General features: G+C 64.0%; 1 long non-coding RNA gene across 1 annotated transcript in view; it reads left to right on the top strand.

Annotated features, from left to right (window-relative positions):
* Positions 1-516: 516 nt before the first annotated feature.
* LOC144490045 (uncharacterized) overlaps positions 517-14,774 on the top strand; it is a gene marked incomplete at both ends in the record, with an annotated part of 15,270 nt that continues 1,012 nt past the window's right edge. The window contains 3 exons of the long non-coding RNA XR_013497140.1: positions 517-570; positions 2,749-2,856; positions 11,655-11,708. This is a non-coding gene — a long non-coding RNA (uncharacterized LOC144490045). The remainder of the gene's footprint in view (positions 571-2,748; positions 2,857-11,654; positions 11,709-14,774) is intronic.

The raw sequence follows: 14,774 nt of genomic DNA, 5'->3' as shown, positions 1-14,774 counted from the left end.
TTGGTAGATGGGTGAAAGATTAGAACAGGCTTCAGATAGACAAGGAGAAACCGGCCTCATTAACTGATGATTGCATTACAAGGACAAGGGGACACCAGACTGAAGGTTTGGGCAACAGACATGGGGGAATGTCGGGGAGAATGTTTTTATGTCGTGAGTGAAGGTGGCTTGGCATCTAGCATGAGGGTGGTGGAATCAGAAACAAGCAATGATTTCCAAATGAAATTGGATGAGTTTTGGGGGAAATAAACTTGCAGGATTACCGGGATAAAGCAGGGAATGTTCAGCAGTGAACTGGATAGATGGGCCAAATGGCCTCCTGCACTGTAACTGACTCTGACTCGAGTCTGTTTAATGCCGTTTGTTTTGACTGAGTTCTGATTGCCGTGTTTTACCCCACAACCTTTGAACGTAATTAATGTCCGAAATTCAGTATCAACTGCTCCAAATAACAATCAACTTTCTCTCTCTGTTGACAATGTTTGGTGATGATTGAAATCATATTCTCTCTTTCAGGGTGAAGATGGCTTTCCAGGGTTTAAAGGGGACATGGGTGTGAAGGGAGAGAGGGTAAGAGTTTTGCTCACTGCCTGGATGCTGTTTCTTACTGTCACAAACACTGACCAACAAACACGGATCATCTCTTCACAGAACATTTAACCCAATCAACATCGCGGCTTCACTGAAACCTCCTTTATATTAATCAGTTCTGATGGATTTTAAACTTGGGCGTGCAAAATTCTGTCTCGGTTTTGCATTTGACTTTCCTGCTTCTTCTGTTGGTCAAATACCAATTAGTTCAAAATCCTTCGATGTAAAACAGCCGGAAATCGATTTCAACAAGGGTTCCAATTCCCCGATGGATGTCACAACCTTCCTGATAGGGGTCATGATCCAGGGGATGAAGGTGGGAACCTGTGTCCACCTTGGTCCCTGCTCGGGGTCCCTGCTCGAGGTCCCTGCTCGGGGTCCCTGCTCGGGGTCCCTGCTCGAGGTCCCTGCTCAGGGTCCCTGCTCGGGGTCCCTGCTCGGGGTCCCTGCTCGGGGTCCCTGCTCGGGGTCCCTGCTCGGGGTCCCTGCTCAGGGTCCCTGCTCGGGGTCCCTGCTCTGGGTCCCTGCTCGGGGTCCCTGCTCGGGGTCCCTGCTCGGGGTCCCTGCTCGGGGTCCCTGCTCGAGGTCCCTGCTCGGGGTCCCTGCTCGGGGTCCCTGCTCGAGGTCCCTGCTCGGGGTCCCTGCTCGAGGTCCCTGCTCGAGGTCCCTGCTCGAGGTCCCTGCTCGAGGTCCCTGCTCGAGGTCCCTGCTCGGGGTCCCTGCTCGGGGTCCCTGCTCGGGGTCCCTGCTCGAGGTCCCTGCTCGGGGTCCCTGCTCGAGGTCCCTGCTCGGGGTCCCTGCTCGGGGTCCCTGCTCGGGGTCCCTGCTCGAGGTCCCTGCTCGAGGTCCCTGCTCGGGGTCCTGGCAGGAATTTATTGGGAAGATTAAGTAAAGCTTCAGAGATAATGATTTCCTGCCAATAGCCACAGAATGGAAATGTTAGTTACTGGTGTGGTCCCTCTGTACCCCTCCCGACTCACAACTGGGAATCTAATTCATTTCCACACAGAATCATAGAATCTTACAGCACGGAAGGTTAAGGGAGACGTGCGGGGGGAGACGTGCGGGGGGAGACGTGCGGGGGGAGACGTGCGGGGGGAGACGTGCGGGGGGAGACGTGCGGGGGGAGACGTGCGGGGGGAGGTGTGCGGGGGGAGACGTGCGGGGGGAGACGTGCGGGGGGAGACGTGCGGGGGGAGACGTGCGGGGGGAGACGTGCGGGGGGAGACGTGCGGGGGGAGACGTGCGGGGGGAGACGTGCGGGGGGAGACGTGCGGGGGGAGACGTGCGGGGGGAGACGTGCGGGGGGAGGTGTGCGGGGGGAGACGTGCGGGGGGAGACGTGCGGGGGGAGACGTGCGGGGGGAGACGTGCGGGGGGAGACGTGCGGGGGGAGACGTGCGGGGGGAGGTGTGCGGGGGGAGGTGTGCGGGGGGAGGTGTGCGGGGGGAGGTGTGCGGGGGGAGATGTGCGGGGGGAGATGTGCGGGGGGAGATGTGCGGGGGAAGTTTTCCACACAGAGAGTGGTGGGTGCCTGAAACTTGCTGCCAGAGGAGGTGGTGGAAACAGGCACATTAGCAACATTTAAGAGGCATCTGGATGGGTCCATGAATAGGGAGCGAATAGAGGGATACGGACTGAGTAAGGGCAGGAGGTTTTTTTTAGTTTAGTTATGGTATCATGATCGGCACGGGCTTGGAGGGCCGAAGGGCCTGTTTCTGTGCTGTACTTTTCTTTGTTCAGTGACAGGAGGGTGGGTGACCAGAGGGACACAGATTGAAGAGAATCGGGAAAAGAACCAGAGGGGGAGATGAGGGGAATTTATTTGACACAGTGAGTTGTTGTGATCTGGAATGTGCTGCCTGAAAGGGCGGTGGAAGCAGATTCAATAATAACTTTCAAAAGGGAATTGGGAGATACTGGAAAAGGGGGAAGCTTGCAGAGATACAGGGAGTGAGTCGGGAGATTGGGATTAATTGGAGTGCTGGTTCATGGAGCTAGCACAGACATGATGGACCGATTGGCCTCTTTCTGTGCTATAAGATTCTAGATTCTGTGGATTCCCACTGGCTGGTTTGAAATGTTGGGAAGAAGGTGTTAACAGTGCAAGGAGGAGCGTGTCTGTACGGTGAGCTCACTGCTGTACCCTCTGTGATAGGGTGAAACTGGATTGGTCGGACCACGAGGCGAAGATGGACCTGAGGGGCCGAAAGGTCGCGCTGGACCCCCCGGTGATGCAGGGTCAGCTGGATCAGCTGGAGAGAAGGTCAGTAACGAAGCCAGAGAGAGACAGGGATTAGATTAGCGAGAGTGTAAACTGTGTCTCACTGCGGCGGGACAGGAGGCCCTGAGGTGATGGGATTGCTGTTTTTAGAATGGAAAGGGATTGGATAATGCCGGCCGCTGTCTCCCTGTGTCCAGAACAGTCGATCCAGAGACACGGCCTGAGTCTGAGAGGGAAGTTTCAAATTAACCTGGGGATGCAGTGAGTGGGTGATTAATCTCTGGAAGAGGCTCCCCGGGGAGACGGTCGAAGCTGTTAGTACTGATTCACTCAAAAGCTGAAGTCAGTTTAATGTCAGGTTGATGCAGCGCCAAGACCAGAGAAAATGAAACTCATCATTCTCCCAACTCCCGACAGCGCAACGTGCAGCAATCTGTCCACTCAGAGCGGACCCGGTAACACCCCCGCACCGACCCCGCACCGACCCCGCACCGACCCCGCACCGACCCCGCACCGACCCCGTACCGACCCCGCACCCCCGCACCGACCCCGCACCGACCCCGCACCGACCCCGCACCGACCCCGTACCGACCCCGCACCCCCGCACCGACCCCGCACCGACCCCGTACCGACCCCGTACCGACCCCGCACCCCCGCACCGACCCCGCACCGACCCCGTACCGACCCCGCACCCCCGCACCGACCCCGCACCGACCCCGTACCGACCCCGCACCGAACCCGTACCGACCCCGCACCGACCCCGCAACGACCCCGCACCGACCCCGCACCGACCCCGCACCGACCCCGCACCCCCGCACCGACCCCGTACCCCCGCACCGACCCCGCAGCCCCGCACCGACCCCGCACCGACCCCGTACCGACCCCGCACCCCCGCACCGACCCCGCACCGACCCCGTACCGACGCCGCACCGACCTCGCACCGACCCCGTACCGACCCCGCACCGACCCCGCACCCCCGCACCGACCCCGCACCGACCCCGTACCGACCCCGCACCGACCCCGCACCCCCGCACCGACCCCGTACCGACCCCGCACCCCCGCACCGACCCCGCACCGACCCTGTACCGACCCCGTACCGACCCCACACCCCCACACCGACCCCGTACCGACCCCGCACCGACCCCACACCCCCGCACCGACCCCGTACCGACCCCACACCCCCGCACCGACCCCACACCCCCGCACCGACCCCGTACCGACCCCACACCCCCGCACCGACCCCGCACCCCCGCACCGACCCCGCACCGACCCCGTACCGACCCCACACCCCCGCACCGACCCCACACCCCCGCACCGACCCCGTACCGACCCCACACCCCCGCACCGACCCCGTACCGACCCCGTACCGACCCCGCACCCCCGCACCGACCCCGTGCCGACCCCGCACCCCGCACCGACCCCGTACCGACCCCGCACCCCTGCACCGACCCCGCACCCCCGCACCGACCCTGCACCGACCCCACACCCCCGCACCGACCCCGCACCCCCGCACCGACCCCGCACCGACCCCGTGCCGACCCCGCACCGACCCCGTACCGACCCCACACCCCCGCACCGACCCCACACCCCCGCACCGACCCCGTACCGACCCCACACCCCCGCACCGACCCCGTACCGACCCCGTACCGACCCCGCACCCCCGCACCGACCCCGCACCGACCCCGTGCCGACCCCACACCCCCGCACCGACCCCGTACCGACCCCACACCCCCGCACCGACCCCGTACCGACCCCGCACCCCCGCACCGACCCCGCACCGACCCCGCACCGACCCCGCACCGACCCCGCACCGACCCCGCACCCCCGCACCGACCCCGTACCCCCGCACCGACCCCGCAGCCCCGCACCGACCCCGCACCCCCGCACCGACCCCGCACCGACCCCGTACCGACCCCGCACCGACCCCGCACCGACCCCGCACCCCCGCACCGACCCCGTACCGACCCCGCACCGACCCCGCACCCCCGCACCGACCCCGCACCGACCCCGTACCGACCCCGCACCGACCCCGCACCCCCGCACCGACCCCGTACCGACCCCGTACCGACCCCGCACCGACCCCGCACCCCCGCACCGACCCCGTACCGACCCCGCACCGACCCCGCACCGACCCCGCACCGACCCCGCACCGACCCCGCACCCCCGCACCGACCCCGTACCGACCCCGCACCGACCCTGTACCGACCCCGTACCGACCCCACACCCCCGCACCGACCCCGTACCGACCCCACACCCCCGCACCGACCCCACATCCCCGCACCGACCCCGTACCGACCCCACACCCCCGCACCGACCCCGCACCCCCGCACCGACCCCGCACCGACCCCGTACCGACCCCACACCCCCGCACCGACCCCACACCCCCGCACCGACCCCGTACCGACCCCACACCCCCGCACCGACCCCGTACCGACCCCGTACCGACCCCGCACCCCCGCACCGACCCCGCACCGACCCCGTGCCGACCCCGCACCCCCGCACCGACCCCGTACCGACCCCGCACCCCCGCACCGACCCCGTACCGACCCCGCACCCCTGCACCGACCCCGCACCCCCGCACCGACCCTGCACCGACCCCACACCCCCGCACCGACCCCGCACCCCCGCACCGACCCCGCACCGACCCCGTGCCGACCCCGCACCCCCGCACCGACCCCGCACCGACCCCGTACCGACCCCACACCCCCGCACCGACCCCACACCCCCGCACCGACCCCGTACCGACCCCACACCCCCGCACCGACCCCGTACCGACCCCGTACCGACCCCGCACCCCCGCACCGACCCCGCACCGACCCCGTGCCGACGCCACACCCCCGCACCGACCCCGTACCGACCCCACACCCCCGCACCGACCCCGTACCGACCCCGTACCGACCCCGCACCCCCGCACCGACCCCGCACCGACCCCGTGCCGACCCCGCACCCCCGCACCGACCCCGTACCGACCCCGCACCCCTGCACCGACCCCGCACCCCCGCACCGACCCTGCACCGACCCCGTACCGACCCCGCACCCCTGCACCGACCCGACATCGCCCCCGCACCGACCCCCCACTGACCCCGTACCGACCCCGCACCGATCCCACACCCCCGCACCGACCCCCCACTGACCCCGTACCGACCCCGCACCGATCCCACACCCCCGCACCGACCCCCCACTGACCCCGTACCGACCCCGCACCGATCCCACACCCCCGCACCGACCCCCCACTGACCCCGCACCGACCCCGCACCGATCCCACACCCCCGCACCGACCCCCCACTGACCCCGTACCGACCCCGCACCGATCCCACACCCCCGCACCGACCCCCCACTGACCCCGTACCGACCCCGCACCGATCCCACACCCCCGCACCGACCCCGTACCGACCCCGCACCCCCGCACCGACCCCGTACCGACCCCGCACCGACCCCGTACCGACCCCGCACCCCCGCACCGACCCGACATCGCCCCCGCACCGACCCCCCACTGACCCCGTACCGACCCCGCACCGATCCCACACCCCCACACCGACCCCCCACTGACCCCGTACTGACCCCGCACCGATCCCACACCCCCGCACCGACCCCGTACCGACCCCGCACCCCCGCACCGACCCCGTACCGACCCCGCACCCCCGCACCGACCCCGTACCGACCCCGCACCCCCGCACCGACCCCGCACCGACCCCGCACCGACCCCGTACCGACCCCGCACCCCCGCACCGACCCGACATCGCCCCCGCACCGACCCCCCACTGACCCCGTACCGACCCCGCACCGATCCCACACCCCCACACCGACCCCCCACTGACCCCGTACCGACCCCGTACCGACCCCGCACCCCCGCACCGACCCCCCACTGACCCCGTACCGACCCCGCACCGATCCCACACCCCCGCACCGACCCAACATCGCCCCCGCACCGACCCCCCACTGACCCCGTACCGACCCCGCACCCCCGCACCGACCCCCCACTGACCCCGTACCGACCCCGCACCGATCCCACACCCCCGCACCGACCCGACATCGCCCCCGCACCGACCCCCCACTGACCCCGTACCGACCCCGCACCGACCCCGTACCGACCCCGCACCCCCGCACCGACCCCCCACTGACCCCGTACCGACCCCGCACCGATCCCACACCCCCGCACTGACCCGACATCGCCCCCGCACCGACCCCCCACTGACCCCGTACCGACCCCGCACCGACCCCGTACCGACCCCACACCCCCGCACCGACCCCCCACTGACCCCGTACCGACCCCGCACCGATCCCACACCCCCGCACTGACCCGACATCGCCCCCGCACCGACCCCCCACTGACCCCGTACCGACCCCGCACCCCCGCACCGACCCCCCACTGACCCCGTACCGACCCCGCACCGATCCCACACCCCCGCGCCGACCCCGCGTCCCCACCCCAATCCCACACCCCCGTGCTGACGCCACACCGATCCCGCACCGACCCGACATCGCCCCCACAACGACCCCGCACCGATCCCACACCGACCCGACATCGCCCCCGTACCGACCCTTCACCCCCAACCCAATCCCACACCCCCGTGCTGACCCCACACCGAACCCGCACCGACCCCACACTCCCACATCGGCCCCCCACCGACCCCGCATCCCCACACCGACCCGACATCACCCCCGCACCGACCCCGTACCGATCCCATACCCCCCCACCGACCCCGCACCGACCCCCTACCGATCCCACACCCCCCCACTGACCCCACACCGACCCCGCACCGACCCGACATCGCCCCCACACCGACCCCACACCGACACCCCACCGACCCCGCGCCGACCCCACACCGACCCCGCACCCCCGCACCGACCCCGTACCGACCCCGCACCCCCGCACCGACCCCGCACCGACCCCGCACCGACCCCGTACCGACCCCGCACCCCCGCACCGACCCGACATCGCCCCCGCACCGACCCCCCACTGACCCCGTACCGACCCCGCACCGATCCCACACCCCCACACCGACCCCCCACTGACCCCGTACCGACCCCGTACCGACCCCGCACCCCCGCACCGACCCCCCACTGACCCCGTACCGACCCCGCACCGATCCCACACCCCCGCACCGACCCAACATCGCCCCCGCACCGACCCCCCACTGACCCCGTACCGACCCCGCACCCCCGCACCGACCCCCCACTGACCCCGTACCGACCCCGCACCGATCCCACACCCCCGCACCGACCCGACATCGCCCCCGCACCGACCCCCCACTGACCCCGTACCGACCCCGCACCGACCCCGTACCGACCCCGCACCGACCCCCCACTGACCCCGTACCGACCCCGCACCGATCCCACACCCCCGCACTGACCCGACATCGCCCCCGCACCGACCCCCCACTGACCCCGTACCGACCCCGCACCGACCCCGTACCGACCCCGCACCCCCGCACCGACCCCCCACTGACCCCGTACCGACCCCGCACCGATCCCACACCCCCGCACTGACCCGACATCGCCCCCGCACCGACCCCCCACTGACCCCGTACCGACCCCGCACCCCCGCACCGACCCCCCACTGACCCCGTACCGACCCCGCACCGATCCCACACCCCCGCGCCGACCCCGCGTCCCCACCCCAATCCCACACCCCCGTGCTGACGCCACACCGATCCCGCACCGACCCGACATCGCCCCCACAACGACCCCGCACCGATCCCACACCGACCCGACATCGCCCCCGTACCGACCCTTCACCCCCAACCCAATCCCACACCCCCGTGCTGACCCCACACCGAACCCGCACCGACCCCACACTCCCACATCGGCCCCCCACCGACCCCGCATCCCCACACCGACCCGACATCACCCCCGCACCGACCCCGTACCGATCCCATACCCCCCCACCGACCCCGCACCGACCCCCTACCGATCCCACACCCCCCCACTGACCCCACACCGACCCCGCACCGACCCGACATCGCCCCCACACCGACCCCACACCGACACCCCACCGACCCCGCGCCGACCCCACACCGACACCCCACTGACCCCCCACCGACCCGACATCGACCCCCCACCGACCCGACATCGCCCCCGCACCGACCCCCCACCGACCCGACATCGCCCCCGCACCGACCCCCCACTGATCCGACATCGCCCCCGCAATGACCCCCCACCCCCACACCGACACCGCGCCCACCCTGCGCGCCCGCACCGACCCTGCACTGACCCCTCACCGACCCTGCACTGACCCCGCGCTCCTGCACTGACCCTGCGCTGACACCCTGCTCCCACATCGACCCCGCACTGACCCCGCACCCCCGCACTTACCCTGCACTGACCCCGGACCCCCGTACCAACCCCGTGCCCCTGTACCAACCCTGCACCAATCCCGCGCCCTCGCACTGACCCCGCGCCCACCCCACGCCCCCGCACCAACCCTGCACTGACCCCTCACCGACACCGCACCGACCCTGTGCCCCCTCATCGACCCTGCACTGACCCCGCGCCTCCGCATCGACCCTGCAATAACCCCACATCCCCGCACCGACCCTGCACTGACCCCATGCCCCTGCACTGACCCCGCACCGCCCCCGCGCCCCCGCACCGACCCTGCACTGACCCCGCACACCTGTACTGACCCCGCACCGACCCCGCGCCCCTGCACCGGCCCCGTGCCCCCGCACCGACCCTGCACTGACCCCTTGCCCCTGCACTGACCCTGCACTGACCCCATGCCCCTGCACTGATCCCGCACCGACCCTGCACCCCCGCACCGACCCTGCACTGACCCCGCACACCTGTACTGACCCCGCACCGACCCCGCGCCCCTGCACCGACCCCGCGCCCCTGCACCGACCCCGCGCCCCTGCACCGACCCCGTGTCCCCGCACCGACCCTGCACTGACCCCATGCCCCTGCACCGACCCCGCGCCCCTGCACCGACCCCGCGCCCCTGCACCGACCCCGCGCCCCTGCACCGACCCTGCGCCCCTGCACCGACCCCGCGCCCCTGCACCGACCCCGCGCCCCGGCACTGACCCCGCGCCCCTGCACCGACCCCGCGCCCCGGCACTGACCCCGCGCCCCTGCACCGACCCCGCGCCCCTGCACTGACCCTGCCCCCTCCACCGACACCCTCACCCCCACACAATGAACACCCCACCCACACACTGACCCCGCTCACTAATTAACCCCATCCCCACACTGGCCCCACCCTTACACTGACCCCCCCACCCACACATTGGCCCCGCCCACACACTGGTCCTGCCCACACATTGGCCCCGCCCACACACTGGTCCTGCCCACACATTGGCCCCGCCCACACACTGGCCCCGCCCACACACTGGTCCTGCCCACACACTGGTCCTGCCCACACACTGGCCCCGCCCACACACTGGCCCCGCCCACACACTGGCCCCGCCCACACACTGGCCCCGCCCACACACTGGCCCCGCCCACTCACTGACCCCCCGCCCACACACTGACCCCCCGCCCAGACACTGACCCCCCGCCCACACACTGACCCCCCGCCCACACACTGACCCCCCACCCACACACTGACCCCACCCACACACTGACCCCCCGCCCACACACTGATCCCCCGCCCACACTCTGACTCCCAGCCCACACACTGACCCCCCGCCCAGACACTGACCCCCCGCCCAGACACTGACCCCCCGCCCAGACACTGACCCCCCGCCCAGACACTGACCCCCCACCCAGACACTGACCCCCCGCCCAGACACTGACCCCCCGCCCAGACACTGACCCCCCGCCCAGACACTGACCCCCCGCCCAGACACTGACCCCGCCCACACACTGACCCCCTGCCCAGACACTGACCCCCTGCCCAGACACTGACCCCCCGCCCACACACTGACCCCGCCCACACACTGACCCCCCGCCCAGACACTGACCCCCCACCCAGACACTGACCCCGCCCATACAATGACCCCGCCCACACAATGACCCCCCGCCCAGACACTGACCCCCCGCCCAGACACTGACCCCCCGCCCAGACACTGACCCCCCGCCCACACAATGACCCCCCGCCCAGACACTGACCCCCCGCCCAGACACTGACCCCCCGCCCAGACACTGACCCCCCGCCCAGACACTGACCCCCCGCCCATACAATGACCCCGCCCACACAATGACCCCCCGCCCACACACTGACCCCACCCACATAGAAAATGGAGGTCAGTCACCTCAGCTCCTGAACATCTCTGCAGGAGTCGCTCAGGGTGAGTGTCCTGGACACAACAATCTTCAGCTAACCGTAAAGAAAGGATTAAACATTGAGGATCGGTGCTGATTCCTCAGCTGTGAAAGATTCAAAGGTGTCTGGGGGTAAAGCATTGATTGGACAGATAGAAATAAACTATATTGTCTGGTTACGGGCATTGGGGGTTTGGGGAGAGTCCAGAACCTTCCAATTGAACCTTCCAATTCCCCGTTCAAGAGGAAAGTCAGGAATTGCTTCCTCACACAAAGGGCGGTGGGAATGTGGAAGTATCTCCCTCAAACGGTGTGGGGGAGAATTGGAACTTTCAGAGATGGGATTGATGGAGTTTTTTTGCATCGGGATTTGCGGCCAGGCGAGGGAGTGACGACACAGATCAACAATCATCTGTGAAATAGGGGGGCAGATGTGATGGGCTGAATGGCCTCTTGCTGTTCCTGTTTTTTCAGATTCACGTTACCATCTGAAGAGTGTCTTTGAGAAAGGCAACAGCTGTTTGCACACAGCTTTATTCAATCTTCAGCATAATCCTGTTTGGTGTGATGGTCTCAATAATCTTCGTTGCTCTGGTGGCCATTGCTGCTGCTGATAAACATTCCTCCTTTTTCAGGGAAAGTTGGGTGTCCCAGGTTTGCCCGGATATCCAGGAAGACAAGGCCCTAAGGTAAGCCCCTCCTTCTGCCGACGAAAGATTCCTATCATTTTGTAATCACAGCAGCAAGACATGTTGTTCCAGTGAAATCTTTATCCATCAAAGAACAGGACAAGTCCAGTCCATCAAACCCATGCCGACACAGGACAGCATTACAACAAGGAAATTACAAAATAGAATTCAGAGTCACACGATGTGTTGCGTGGTCTTGGGGTTATTTCATATTAATTTACCATGAATGAAGATCCCTGAATTGAAGGATTGAGGTTCTTGGTGACAAAGACTCTCATTGGCTGAATCAGCAACATTGTCAATTAGAGAGGTTTCTAGAAACTCTCATTTTGGGCTCCAGTATCTGAGTAACTGGAGACATGAGGTGTGGTGAGTGCAGCGAGTTTAGGAGCAACAGGTGACTTTGGGCCTCTGGTTCCCCAAGCTCTCGCCCAGTGGGGGTTTCCTCACTTCCACCCGCATTCTCCACCAGTCAGGGTAACCTTGGGAAGTCAGGACAATGACGGGTGGGTCCTGTCCCCGTGTTCCTGCCACATTTTGGACTGTGGTGTTTTTGGTAGTGCCTTTAAACCTTGCCAGTTGGTTCTTGTCAGAAACCAGCTGAGGTTGTTCATAAAGGCCCCGCCCCCTTGGCACTGCCAGGGTACAAGGCTGTGGCACTAAGCCATGGGCATTGCCCCCCACCTGCACTCCCGACCCGGCCACTTCCATTGTGGACATTCTCTCTTACTCTGCAATTCCCAGGAAGCCAGGTTCGGGTTTTAAAGAATCGTGGTTCACGAACCCTCTGAAAATTAATGAACCCTCACTTGTATGAGGAGACCTTTTACACGGAAAGTTCAAAAGGTTTTTCTACTGCCCCCTATACCAAGTTATGCCCCCTGCTGATGCCCTCAAGTTCTTAACCCTGCGAGCTCAGACTCTGCAGAGAGTGAAGTCAGGGTTTCGTGTCAATGCAGCCTGCTTCCAGATCCTGCTAAAGTCTCTGTTTAACCTTCTGGAATGTTCCTGTGCTGTGATAGAACCAAATATGTCCACCCATTATGCAATTCCCATTGAACTTGGAGCACAGAAAGAGTCCAGTTCTGGGCTCCACACTTTAGGAAGGATGTCAGGGCCTTGGAGAGGGTGCAGAGGAGGTTCACTAGAATGTTCCCGGAGGTGAGGGAGTTCAGTGAATGCGGAGAGACTGGAGAAGCTGGGATTGTTCTCCTGGGAGCAGAGAAGGTTCAGAGGGGATTTACAACAATAAAACTGGTGTTAATGCAGGACACATGGTATAATGCAGTTCACAAGAGTATTATTAAAAACAGAATTCCCCACAGAGCCTTAACCGTCACTCTGTTGTTAGCTGGGTATAATTTTGTCTTTCAAAAAGTGTTTAGATAGTTACAGGGGTACGATGGGTATAGAGGGATATGGGCCAAATGTGGGCAATTAGGATTAGCCTAGGGGTTAAAAAAAGGGGCAGCATGGACAAGTTGGGCCAAAGGGCCTGTTTCCATGCTGTCAACTTCTATAACTCTAAGACTCTATATAGACAGGGGCATGTTCTACTCTACGCTTCCTGAAGTCGATGACAATCTCGTTCTATTTACACTGAGTCACATAATGAGATATTCGGGCATGACAGATGGTTTAAGAATAATTAGAGAGTTTTATTGATGGAATTTTGCTGCTGAAGGCACGACCTCCAAAACTGGAGTGGTTGATATTGGGGGATACAGTAATGCAGAATTTGAGCAGTGCTGAAACCTCACGGGACGTACAGCCGGAGAACATTCCAGAGATCGCATGGACAAAGTTGTAGAGAGACTGGAAACCAGGAGATGTCCATCAGGACGTACGGGCTCCTTCTGTGCTGTCTCCTTGTCTACCATGTGAACATGTCTAGTGTGTTCAAACTCCCAGCTGTCTCTGTTGCTGCACCCCCTCCCGTTAAATCTGTCCTGTTTAACTTGTCCCTGTTGTGTGTGATTTAATAATGTGCTAATCCTCCAAACGCTATCAGGATTTCAGATTCTCTGGTAAGTGTTTCAGTTCCTCACTTATTTATAAATGTTGAGTTTGCAATGATCTATCAACCCTCTGAAAGTGATGAAAGTTTGTCATATTTGATTGAATGGGAGAGATGTTAACTCGAATCGCTAATGTTTGGAGGAGTCAGGAAGTGGTCTATTGGTCAACGTAACATAAGAACAACATCAGTGATTGGTTGCTGTATTGAAAGAGACCATTCAGTCCATCGTGTCTGTCCTGTCTCTGCTGAAAACTATCCAATTCGTCGTCCCACTCCCCCACGTCTCCCAGAGTCCTGTATTTTCCCCTTTAACCATCTCTCCAATTGCCTTTTGAAAGTTATTATTGAATCTGCTTCCACCGCCCTTTCAGGCAGCACATTCCAGATCACAACAACTCACTGTGTCAAATAAACTCCCCTCATCTCCCCCTCTGGTTCTTTTCCCGATTCTCTTCAAAGAACAAAGAAAATTACAGCACAGGAACAGGCCCTTCGGCCCCTCCAAGCCTGCACCGACCATGCTGCCCGTCTGAACTAAAACCCCCGACCCTTCCAGGGACCATATCCCTCTATTCCCATTCTATTCATGTATTTGTCCAGACGCCCCTTAAAACTCACGATCGTATCCGCTTCCACTCCCTCCCCCGGCAGCGGGTTCCAGGCACCCACCACCCTCTGTGTAAAAAACTTGCCAATTTAATCTCCTTTAAACTTTGCCCCTCGCACCTTAAACCTGTGCCCCCTAGTAATTGACTCTTCCACCCTGGGAAAAAGCTTCTGACTATCCACTCTGTCCATAAGACCATAAGACATAGAAGCAGAAATAGGCCATTCAGCCCATCGAGTCTGCTCCACCATTCAATCATGGCTGCTATTTTTCTCATCACCATTCTCCTGCCTTTTCCCCATAACCCCCGATCCCCTTATTAATCAAGAACCTATCTATCTGGGTCTTAAAGACACTCAATGACCTGGCCTCCACAGCCTTCTGTAGCAAAGAGTCAATGCCTCTCATAATCTTGTAGACTTCTATCAGGTCGCCCCTC

The sequence above is a fragment of the Mustelus asterias genome, unplaced genomic scaffold (genome assembly GCF_964213995.1).
Source record: "Mustelus asterias unplaced genomic scaffold, sMusAst1.hap1.1 HAP1_SCAFFOLD_2808, whole genome shotgun sequence".
In the NCBI taxonomy this organism is placed as follows: Eukaryota; Metazoa; Chordata; class Chondrichthyes; order Carcharhiniformes; family Triakidae; genus Mustelus; species Mustelus asterias.
Note: the sequence above shows the minus strand (reverse complement) of the source record. Positions and strands in the feature narration are given on the sequence as shown.